Source organism: Phoenix dactylifera, chromosome 16 (assembly GCF_051530095.1).
Source record: "Phoenix dactylifera cultivar Ajwa chromosome 16, Ajwa_hap1_PhDact_Kaust_v1.1, whole genome shotgun sequence".
In the NCBI taxonomy this organism is placed as follows: domain Eukaryota; kingdom Viridiplantae; phylum Streptophyta; class Magnoliopsida; order Arecales; family Arecaceae; genus Phoenix; species Phoenix dactylifera.
The window spans coordinates 3987409-3999247 of NC_143205.1; the positions used below are offsets into that span (position 1 = coordinate 3987409).

Genomic DNA, 11839 nt, shown 5'->3' on the forward strand with positions numbered 1-11839 from the left:
TATGTGGGGAGGTCCAATGTAAGGAAGAACTCTAAGCCCTGGACCCTAAGTCTTTCACCTATGGTGAAACCTTTCCGGGAGAGGAAGTTGAAATCGACATACCTCCCGGTGGAGACGACCTTCCCGGCCAATGGCCTCGCGGGAACCGCCCTAGGCGGGGAACGAGCCGGAGGTGGTTGCCTCGCGGGATCGTGCCGCGCCTTGGAGCGCCGCTCGGGACCGGCCTCGGGACGGGACCTCTTCCTAACCACGGTCTTACGTGGCATTTTGACCTAAAATGGAATGAAGAACCTAAAGGACGGAGAAGGGTCGACGGAGGAAGCTTGGGACGGACCGGAGACGACCTAGGAACTGACGAAAACCCTAAGAACCGGTGAAAAATCGACGGAAAAAGGGTTGGAGACGATCGGGGACGACCTAGGAGTCGGCTCTAGGGCTTTTTGAACAGTGGCGGCTTGAGAGAAAAGTGTTTTCGAAACGACAAATCTAGGGTTAAAAAGTCGGATCCCGACTGCGAGTCGACTCCACTGAGTCGCGAGTCGACTCGACCTCGAGTCGACTCCAGAATATGCGCGAGTCGACTCTCCTTATGCGCCTGTAGGCCTCGAGTCGACTCCGAACAATATGCGAGTCGACTCCCCCTCTGCTGCCATCTTTGCGAGTCGACTCCCGCCAATGCGCGAGTCGACTCCCCCTTAGGAGCCGGCTCTGTAACTTACTCGAGTCGTCTCTAACCTTGGCACGCACCTAAAAATCATGCTATAATTGTGCCAAATGAGGGAAAATCACCTAATTAAGATCTGATTTGATGATCATTGAAAAAGAACTCTATTTTAACCATATTGTAATCATCAAAATCAATGAATCTAGTGGAAACTACCACTAGAATGGATCAATCACTCCTAATCCCCTCCTAAGCACACTAAACCTCTCTTCACTTAGGGGTTTTGTAAAAATATCTGCTAATTGATTATCAGTACAAACAAATTGGAGTGTCACATCACCATTCAATACATGATCTCTTATGAAGTGATGTCTTATCTCAATGTGTTTAGTTCTTGAATGTTGAATTGGATTTTTAGTTAGATTTATGGCACTTGTATTATCACAATTAATGGGAATTTTATCTTGTTTAATGCCATAATCTTCTAACTGTTGTTTAATCCATAAGATTTGAGCACAACAACTCCCGGCTGCAACATATTCAGCTTCTGCAGTGGATAATGCAACCGAGTTTTGTTTCTTGCTAAACCATGAGATAAGGTTTTCTCCTAGAAATTGACACGACCCGCTGGTACTTTTTCTATCAAGCTTACATCCAGCGAAGTCTGAATCTGTGTATCCTATTAAGTTTAGGCTAGATTCTTTAGAGTACCATAGCCCTATGTTCTTAGTTCCTATTAAGTATTTAAAAATTCTCTTAACTGCAGCTAGGTGTGTTTCTTTAGGATTAGCCTGATATCTAGCACACATGCACACACTAAACATAATATCAGGTCTACTTGCAGTAAGATACAGTAAAGATCCTATCATACCTCTATAAAGTTTTTGATCTACAGATTTACCTGATTCAGCTTGGTCTAATTTGCATGATGAGCTCATGGGGGTACTGATTGATTTGTTTTCCTCCATATCAAACTTCTTGAGCATCTCCTTGATATATTTAGCTTGATTGATGAAGATGCCTCCTTCAGACTGTTTGATTTGAAGCCCGAGGAAGTAGTTCAGCTCTCCCATCATGCTCATCTCAAACTCACTCTGCATCAAATCAGTAAACTCTTCGCAGAGGCGATTGTTAGTAGCACCGAAAATGATATCATCAACATAAATCTGTACTAATAACATATCCTTATTTTGCTTTTTCAGAAATAATGTTGTATCTACATTTCCCCTAGAGAATTCATGTTCTAATAGGAATTTGCTAAGCCTCTCATACCATGCTCTAGGTACTTGTTTTAAACCATAAAGTGCTTTGTCTAGTTTATATACATGATTGGGATATTGATGATTTTCAAAACCAGGAGGTTGTTCTACATATACCTCCTCATTAATATACCCATTTAAAAAAGCACTTTTTACATCCATTTGATATAGTTTGAAGTCCTTAGAGCATGCATATGCTAATAATAATCTAATAGCCTCAAGTCTAGCTACGGGAGCAAAGGTTTCATCAAAATCTATGCCTTCTTCTTGATTATAACCCTTTGCTACTAGTCTAGCCTTATTCCTTATAACAATTCCTTTTCATCTAGCTTATTTTTATATATCCATTTAGTACCTATAATTGGATATTCAGAAGGTCTCTCTACTAGATTCCACACTTTGTTTCTAGTAAATTGGTTTAGTTCTTCTTGCATTGCATTTATCCAATTTACATCATTTTCGGCTTCTTCTATATGTTTGGGCTCAAAGTGTGAAACAAAAGCTAGATGGTTATTCAAATTCCTAAGGGATGCTCTAGTCCTAACGGGTTGAGATGGATCATCTAGAATTAGTTCCTTAGGATGCCCATGAGCATACCTCCAAGCTTTAGTTAGCCCATGATCCACAATACCCTCTTGGCTTGATGATTCTCCTTCAATCAACTTTTGATTTTTATCTTGAAATCCCATCTCATCTATCTTTTCTTCAAGTATTTCAACATCATCATCAAAATTAATCTTCTTACTAGACGAGATGTCACTAGAGTCATCAAAAACAATATGTATAGATTCTTCTATAACTAAGGTTCTTTTATTAAAGACTCTATAGGCTTTACTAGTTGTAGAATAACCTAAGAATATTCCTTCATCCGATTTAGAGTCAAATTTACCTAGATTATCTTTCCCATTATTATGAACAAAACACCTACATCCAAAAACATGAAAGTAATTAACTTTTGTTTTCTGTTTTTCCAAAGTTCATAAGGTGTTTTCTTTATAATGGGTCTTAACAAAACTCTATTTAATATATGGCAAGAAGTATTAATGGCTTCTCCCCAAAAGTACTTAGGGAGGTTACTTTCACATAACATAGTTCTAGCCAATTCTTCTAGTGTTCTATTTTTTCTTTCCACAACTCCATTTTGTTGTGGTGTCCTAGGTGCTGAAAAATTATGGGTTATCCCCTTTTTACTACAAAACTCCTTAAATGACTGATTTTCGAATTCGGTACCATGGTCACTTCTAATAGCTATTACTGAGTTATCTCTAGCATTGGTTACTTCTTTATGGAATTTCTTAAAGACAGAAAATGCTTGATCCTTATGTGCTAGGAACATGACCCATGTGTACCTAGAATAATCATCTACAATGACTAGACCATATTTATTTCCACCTAGGCTTGTTGTTCTAGTTGGACCGAATAGATCCATGTGTAATAATTCTAAAGGTCTAGAAGTAGAGACACATTTTATGGATTTAAATGAGTTCCTAGATTGTTTGCCAAATTGACATGCTTCACATATTTTGTTCTTTTCAAATTTTAATTTTGGCAAACATATCACGGAGTCTCTTTTAACTAGTTTAGTTATTGTGTCCATGCTTGCATGACCTAACTTACGGTGCCATAACCAACTAGCATCATTTTCTTTAGTTTCATTAACAACTAAACATTGGTTATGTTTTGCAAGATCTTCTAGGTCTACAACATATACATTTCCACGCCTAATCCCTTTAAAAACTAAACTATTATCATTAGGATTTGTTATAATGCATAGTGATGGTTTAAACATAACATCATATCCTTTATCACATAATTGACTAATGCTTAACAAGTTATGCTTAAGACCATCAACATATCTAACATTATCTATAAAAGTAGAAGGGGTGATTTGAACTTTACCAATACCAATGATGTGACCTTGGTTGTTGTCTCCAAAAGTCACAGCACCTCCCTTCTTAGCTTCAAGGGTGAAAAATTGATCTTTATCACCCGTCATGTGCCTTGAGCAGCCACTATCCAAATACCAGCAGTTTTTGTTGACCTTGGCTGCAAGACACTCCTACACAAACAAATCATGTCATCTTAGGTACCCAAGTTTTCTTGGGTCCTTCATGGTTAGTCAAGTTGGTTCCTTTTGGAACCCATACCCTTTTAACTTTTCTTTTAGTTATACTTTTCCTAAAATTACACACATTTGCTTTATGACCTACTGTACCACAGCAAAAGCAAGTTATTTTCTTAGTTTTAGTTTCTCCAGCTTTAACAAAGAAGTTATTAAGAAGTTTTTGTTTATTTCTTGGTTTATACCCTAAACCCGCTTTATTAAATACGGCTCGTTGACTATTTAGTATCATGTTTAATTTTTCAGAACTATATGTAAATTTTTCAACTAAGGGTTTGTATTTGTTAAGTTCTTTAGTTAGTGTTTGATTTTCAGCTTTTAGATCATTAAGTTCTTTTGTAAGATCCTTATCTAAGGTTTGTTTATATTTTTTAAGTTCTGAAAATTCCTTAGTTAGTTTTTCATTATCTTTAGTTAAGGTGTTAGTCTTTTGAGTTAAAAGTTGGTTGCTTGTTTTAAGTTCTATATTTTCTTTGGTGATTAAATCCTTATCCTTAACTAATTTATCGTATTTATGTAGGTGTGATTGATTAGCTATTTTTAGTTTTTTATTCTTAAGATTTATAGCCTTATATTCTACCATTAATTCATTAAAAGCATCATAAAGTTCATCAAAAGAAAAATCAAGATGCGTATCGGAAGTTACCTCGTTTTCGTTGGCCATGAAGCAGAAATTGGCCTTCTCTGCTTATTCATCATCTGATGAGGAGGATGATGAGTCGGAGTCGGATAGTGTAGTGACAAGAGCCTTCTTCTTCTTGTACTTACTCCCCTTCTTCAGTAAGGGGCACTCTGCTCTTATGTGACCCGGCTTCTTGCACTCGTAACATCCTATCCCCTCATTTTCTCTTTCCTTACCCTTATCCTTTCGATAGGAATTTGAGGGGCCTCTCCTTTGATGATACGCCTTCTTGTGGTTGATGAATTTCTTGAACTTACGCACAAGAAGCGCCTCACCATCATCTTCCTCATGTTCTTCTTCTTCACTGCTGCTACTGCAAGATAAGTCTTTGTTAGATGAAGTAGATTTTAAAGCTATTACCTTTTTCTTATGGGAGAACTCTTCCTCGTTGTGTTGTTTCATGGTGAGCTCGTGCGTCATAAGGGATCCAAGAAGCTCCTCAAGTGGTAACTTGTTCAAGTCCTTGGCTTCTTGGATTGCCGTCACTTTAGCTTCCCACGACCTTGGTAGACACCGAAGGATTTTCCTGACAAGCTCACTGTTAGTATAGTTCTTGCCAAGGCTTTTTAGGCCATTGACAATATCAGTAAACCTAGTGAACATGCATGTGATTGTTTCATTTGAATCCATTTTAAATAGTTCATATTTATGAACCAAGATGTTTATTTTGGATTCCTTGACTTGATTCGTGCCCTCATGGGTCACTTCAAGTCTGTCCCAAATTTCTTTTGCAGAATTGCAAGTTGAAACCCTATTGAATTCATTTCTATCTAAGGCACAATAGAGTACATTCATAGCTTTGGAATTAAGTTGTGCCTTCCTCATGTCATGTTCATCCCAATCCGTTTCTAGTTTGGGTACCTTGACACCCTCTACATATATGGATGGGATGTATGGCCCATTTACTACAATAGTCCACATCTCATAGTCTTGGGCTTGGATGAATATTCTCATCCTAGCCTTCCAATATGAGTAGTCAGACCCATTAAAGAATGGGGGTCTTTGGGTGGATTGACCCTCAATGTGGGAAGATCCAAATGGGGTTGTCATTTCGATCTTTTACTCTTGGGTGGAAGAGTTTAGGCTCTGATACCACTTGTTGCCCAGATAGACAACCCAAGAGGGAGGGGGTGAATTGGGTTTTTAAATTAATTTAGATATTTAAAACGATGTGGTTGATTAATTAAAAACTTTTGCAAGTTATTTAATTTATGCTAAGTGCTGTGAGTGATGTGAGGGAAAGAAGAAGAGACAATCCAACACAAACACTAAGTTTTATAGTGGTTCGGAGCTAACCCTTGCTCCTACGTCCACTCCCCAAGTCTCACTTGGGAATTCACTATAACCCCCTTGGATTACAGTCGGTTGTTTTGCAAGCTCATAACCAAACTTGTTGTTTTACGAGCTCACAACGAACTCGGTCGGTTTTTCCAGGCTCACCGACTAGAACCAACCCTGATTGTTTTTCCGGGATCACAATCAAACCCTTACACACGTTGGTTTTATCTTGGCTCACCAACAAACCTTAATCCCCTTGATTCAATCCCCCGATTGAACCAAGTAAATACAAGTAGTAGAGAGAAAACAGAAAATAAGCTTCTCAAAAGCAGATATAAAACAATATAATCAAAGAGGAGTTTAGAAGCCCTCAAACGCTTTTAAGCTGAAGAAGAGGTAAGGCTTCTTGAACTCCGGTCTCCTCTTGAATGTGTAGTCGACTTGAATGCTGGAGGAGAAGGCTTTAATTGCTGGGAAGATGTAGGTGGAGCTAGGGCTGTTAACGAGCCGAGCTGCTCGGGCTCGGCTCGGGCTCGGCTCGGTAAAAGCCCGGCTCGGGCTCGGCTCGTTAGTCAAACGAGCCCGAGCCCGAGCCTAATATGAGGCTCGTTTACATCCGAGCTCGAGCCCGAGCTCGAGCCCGAGCAGCTCACGAGCCCAAACGAGCTTGGGCCTTTGGCTATTTGCTGAATGCTGATTGATTGGTCTCCCATGGCTATGGGCCCACCCGGCCAGCCCACTCTCCAGCCGGACCAGCCCCCACCGTCCATCGACCCAGATCGTGATCACCACCACTCATCACTCATCAGCTCATGCATGCCCTAGTCTCCTCGACTCCTCCTGTGACCCTGTCTCCCTCTCGAGTCTCGGCCGCCTCTCCCAAGTCCCACTCGACAGTCGACTCCCAACTCCCAAGTCCCAGCCCTCCCCCGATTTCGATCCCCCTGCCGGGTTTCCTGCGGGAGATGGAGCGGGGGAGGGGAAGAACGGAGTGCACGGCGGGAGCGGAGCGCCGCAGAGGTTTAGGTTTCCAGCGAAGGAGGACTCCGGGAAATGATCGAGGGTCGGGGGGATGGATCCGTTGAGGTTGTTGTTAGACACGTTGAAGTCGACGAGGGAGTCGATGCTGATGCTGGGCAGGCTCCCGGACAGGCGGTTGCGCTCGAGGAAGAGGCCGGTGAGGTGTGTGAGGTTGTTGATGGAAAAGGGGATCTCGCCGGTAAGGTTGTTGCCGGAGAGGTCCAGGCGGCCGAGGCGGTCCAGCCTAGACGCGGCCGCCGGGATCCCGCCGGAGAACTGGTTGTCCTGAAGGTAGAGGCTCCGGAGGAGGGTGAGATTGCCGAGATCGTCGGGGATGGGGCCGGAGAGGCGGTTGGCGCGGAGGGAGAGGACGCGAAGGGAGGTGAGGCGTCCGAGGGTGCCGGCAGGGATGGGGCCCACCAGGCCGACGCCTGGGAGGCGGAGCGCCACCACCGACGTGTTGCCAGCGTCGCAGGTGACGTCGACCCAGCCGCAGGCGGAGGAGTTGGTGTTCCACTGGACGCGCGGCTCATGGGGGACCCGCGAGATGAAGGCCACCGAGCTCGTACCGAGCCCGAGCCCGAGCCCGAGCTCGGGCTCGTTCAGGAGCTCGTAATTGAAACGAGCTTTACGAGCTCGAGCCCGAGCCTTTGCTTTACCAAGCGAGCCCGAGCCCGAGCCCAATACAGAGCTCGTTACCGAGCCCGAGCCCGAGCCCGAGCCTGAGCTACTGTGAAACGAGCCGAGCCGAGCTTTTCCACGCTCGGGCTCGGCTCGGCTCGTTAACAGCCCTAGGTGGAGCAGTAAATGCAGATCTTCCCTTTTTCGTTGATGAGCACCTTGCAGAGCTTGAATGCTTGATTAGTTGGAGTGGAATGGCTGTTCTCTCCCTTGCTACAGTCCTCTGTGGCTATTTAAGCCAACCCCCACGGAAACTAGCCGTTAGAGTGCTTTTTCTGCCCGTTCTGAACACTCTGCGCAGCCTGACAATATGACCGTTGGTGGGTTGGAGTCGACTCGCGCGATCAGGAGTCGACTCGGCTGTAGCGGGAGTCGACTCAAGCTTTTCCGGAGTCGACTTGGCAACTGTTCCAAATTTGAATTAAAGTTGCCTTCACAACTGGGAGTCGACTCGTCTTGATCTGGAGTCGACTCGTCAACTTCTGGAGCTGACTTGGCAATTTTGGAGTCGGCTCATCCACTGAAGTCCGTGGATCCAATTTTGAATTTTGTCCACTCGAGTCGACTCGACTGTCCTGGGAGTCGACTCGAATCTCAGAGCCCGAACTCCCGATCCTCTGTCTTTTGGCTCATCCAGTCTTGGAGTCGACTCGAACTTCCTTGGAGTCGACTCGGCTCTCAGTTTCCGAAAGTTGGTCTTCGGCCTTTTGACGTGAAGCTGTCTTGGAGTCGACTCGAGCTGTCTGGGAGTCGACTCGAATCTCAGAGACAGTAACTTGGTTTTCTGTCTGTCTTGGGGTCGCAGTGTCTTGGAGTCGACTCGCGTATTGCGGGAGTCGACTCGAATCTCAGAGTCCATAAAATGGCCTCTGACTTTCTTTGTGTACCGCTGAGAGTCGACTCTTGCTTTCTTTGGAGTCGACCTGTCAAACATCGGAGTCGACTCGCGTTCCACTGGAGTCGACTCGAATCTCAGACCCGAAAACTGCTCTCTGACTTTTCTGCCTGTGACTGCTTGGAGTCGACTCTTACTTCCCTGGAGTCGACTTGGTGAACATTGGAGTCGACTCGCGCACTTCAGGAGTCGACTCGTTGACAGGTTCTGAGTTGATCCTTTCTGTTCTTCTGTCTGTTCTCAGTCGGAGTCGACTCGTACTCATCTGGAGTCGACTCGAGCTCGTGCCAGTGAACTTGATACGCTTGGAGTCGACTCGTGATACTCGGGAGTCGACTCGAGTCTCAGACATTGGTTCAAACAGACTCCTTAACTTATCCAACAATTATGAACCAAGTCTTGGGACACTTAGACAGGATTTTCACTGAAACACTCAATTGAATTCATTAGTAATTAAAAGATATACTCAAATACTTTGAGCTCATCAAAATCAAATGGGGTTTTAATCAATCACTCCACATTCTCCTTCTCCAACGGCTTGCAAAATTGTTTATAACCAACTCTCCTCCCTAGTCTTTCAAAAGTGAATCCACACTCGCATCCCTATTTAACCAACACCTCAAGAGGTAGCTCATACAATGGAAGATTGGCTTTGAGTCAGTAGCACACTTGGAACTCTTTTTTTCTTTTGTATCGAGTGTGGTCAACCTAGTTGGACTTCCTCAATGACTTCTTGGGCCTTGACTTTGCTAAAAGCACAAGTTGAGGTAGAATAGACTAGGTAATATGCCTCCTTCAAGGTGGAATTCTCCGTGGTGCATGCTTTGCACCATAGAAGGCGGTGCATGTTTGGAATGTTGAGAATGGATGGCTGACAGACACCATGTTGGCATCCATCCTTTAACCCGCAATATTTTGCATGCGAACACAATGGGCAATAGCTATCCATTTCTAAGATGAGCGACTTGTCACCCATTCAAACACATATTGCAGAGGTTTCGAACTCACCCCCTTCGTGCTCCGAGATCGGAAGGAGTCAACTGCGAAACTAGGAGGGAAGAGAGAAATGCGATTAGGATTAGATTCCATTTTTCCTTTTGACCCGATTTAGAATATGGACTGGGTTTGGATTGGCCCATCCCCAATCCACTTGTGGCTCCTGCCATGACTTTATGGTGATTAAAGAAATGCTGAAAAGGGGTACATGAAGACAGGAATATGGCGATCTCGATTGGAGGCGCATTGTACCTTTTTGGAAGTCAGGATAAACTCTTTTGTCATGGTTTAAGCCTTCCTAGATTCTAATTACATGACAAGTTCTCATTTGGCGGATATAATTATAAGTGATCCTAGCACTATTTCTTTCCTCTGTCTTCAAGTGACAATAAAGAGTTACATAAATGAGATTAATGTAACACCCAACATTGCACCCATAGAGCAAATTATTTTTATAGTGGGGATTGTAGAGGATTTGAATTAAACATGTCTTACTAACATTACTCTTCAAAAAGTAGCATAGCAATTTGCTTCTTCAGCAAAAATCGATTAATTATTATATTTTGAATAAAAGTAATATAATAATTGTTGTGGTTCAAATCTGGCCCGAGGGTGACCACGTCGGAGGAGTCGGAGGAGCTGCCGGAGTGCGGATGATGACGAAGGGAGCCCCCTCCCACGATGGACCGGGGTACCTGCACAAAACCTCACCGGTGTTTTCGGTGAGGACCCTCCGACGATCAAGTTAGAGTAGAGCTTAGTAGGTCCAGTCAAGAAGTCCCCTCAATATTACCTGTCGGGCATTTTTATAGTCCTGGTAGGGGTACTCAAGTAGCGGAGGCATGGCCCGTTCCCATCATGAGAGAGAGTGGCATATAGCTAGAGCTTGCTTATGGCACGCGGTGGAGTTCATTCTTGGGAACGATAAAGCGTTGATAGTCATAGCAGAGCATAGCCGGAGTAGCATGGCGATGTTCTTGGACTGCCGTGGGCCAGCTAGCAAAGCATGGCGTAGTGGTGTTGCGATGTACAACTACGTAGGATGGCGTGGGCACTCATGGGTGCGGCCATCAGCAAGGCCGAACTCATTGAGAGGTCGCATCACACATTTGGTGAGGTCGGCTTGACGAGTGCCGAAGTGTGTCCGGCAAAGTGCTCCGAGCTCAGGGGTCGGTGCGTGTGATTGGAGAGGATGCCTCGAGCTTGGCTGGGGCTTGACCGGGGCACATCGGCGAACAAGGAGGCACCCCGAGCTTGGCCGGAGTGCGTTGGCGAGCAAGGAGGGCACCCCAAGCTTGGCCGGGGCGCGTCGGCGAATATCTGAGGCTGGAGGAGCTTTTGGCCAAGTTCAAGGTCAGGCTGATTTTGGGCTGGACTAAGAACTCGTCTAGTCGGTGTTGGTATCTGTTGGGCCGAGATTGGGTGGCCCTTTTGTTGGGGGCTAGACGATCTATTTTACCCCCCATCATTTGCCCCCTGACTTCTGAGGCCGAGTTGCTTTCCAGCTCGGCGAAGGAAGTAGTCGAATTTTTAGTTGTCCAGCGGTGTAGCCCGACACTTGTGAAGACATGCACGCTGAGTCGGGGACACTTGGCGTCTTTCATAACCAAGAGCTTTGAGTCGGGCTTTCAGATCCGAGCTTAGCTGGCTTAATCTGCCACATTACCCCAAGCAGGGTCCGCCGTGGGTACTTCCTTATGTCCCATGTGTCCATTCTTTTCCAAAAAGGTTGCTAGATGGAATGGAGAGGGGCGACTATTAATGCCTCATCCCCTGAAGTGCCCTGCCTGATGGAACACGAGAAGCTGGCCATTAATGCTCCGTTCTCCGAAGCATTTCGCTCGATGGAACACAAAAGGCCGGCTATTAATGTTCCGATCTCTGGAGCACCATCCATAATGATCGGTATTGAGTGCCGCAATCCAGAAAGATTTGTTGAGGCTGTTTCGGGGCCTGCCATGTGGTGGGACTCGGCTCGTCTGATTGCTTGGGTTATCTAATCAGAGCCATTGTAGTGGGCTATATAAGGCCTGGGGAAGGCCCTAGGATTGCTATTTGATCCTTTCTGCCTCCACATCTTTTCTTTCAGGCTGCCATTGTTGTGGTGTTCAAGCCTTTCCTTGGGTGTTCTGGGAGCTTCTCGTCGACATTTATATCGGACGCTATTCGTAATCTCCAGCAATTGTTCTGCTTCTCCTCAATCATCTTCTTCTGCGAGCTCTTCGGATAGGCATTTTATCCT

At 44.8% G+C, this 11839-nt stretch overlaps 1 pseudogene; it reads right to left on the bottom strand.

Annotated features, from left to right (window-relative positions):
- Window positions 1–6526: 6526 nt before the first annotated feature.
- Window positions 6527–11303, bottom strand: LOC149751091 (putative inactive receptor kinase At2g26730 pseudogene; annotated as a pseudogene).
- Window positions 11304–11839: the final 536 nt, after the last annotated feature.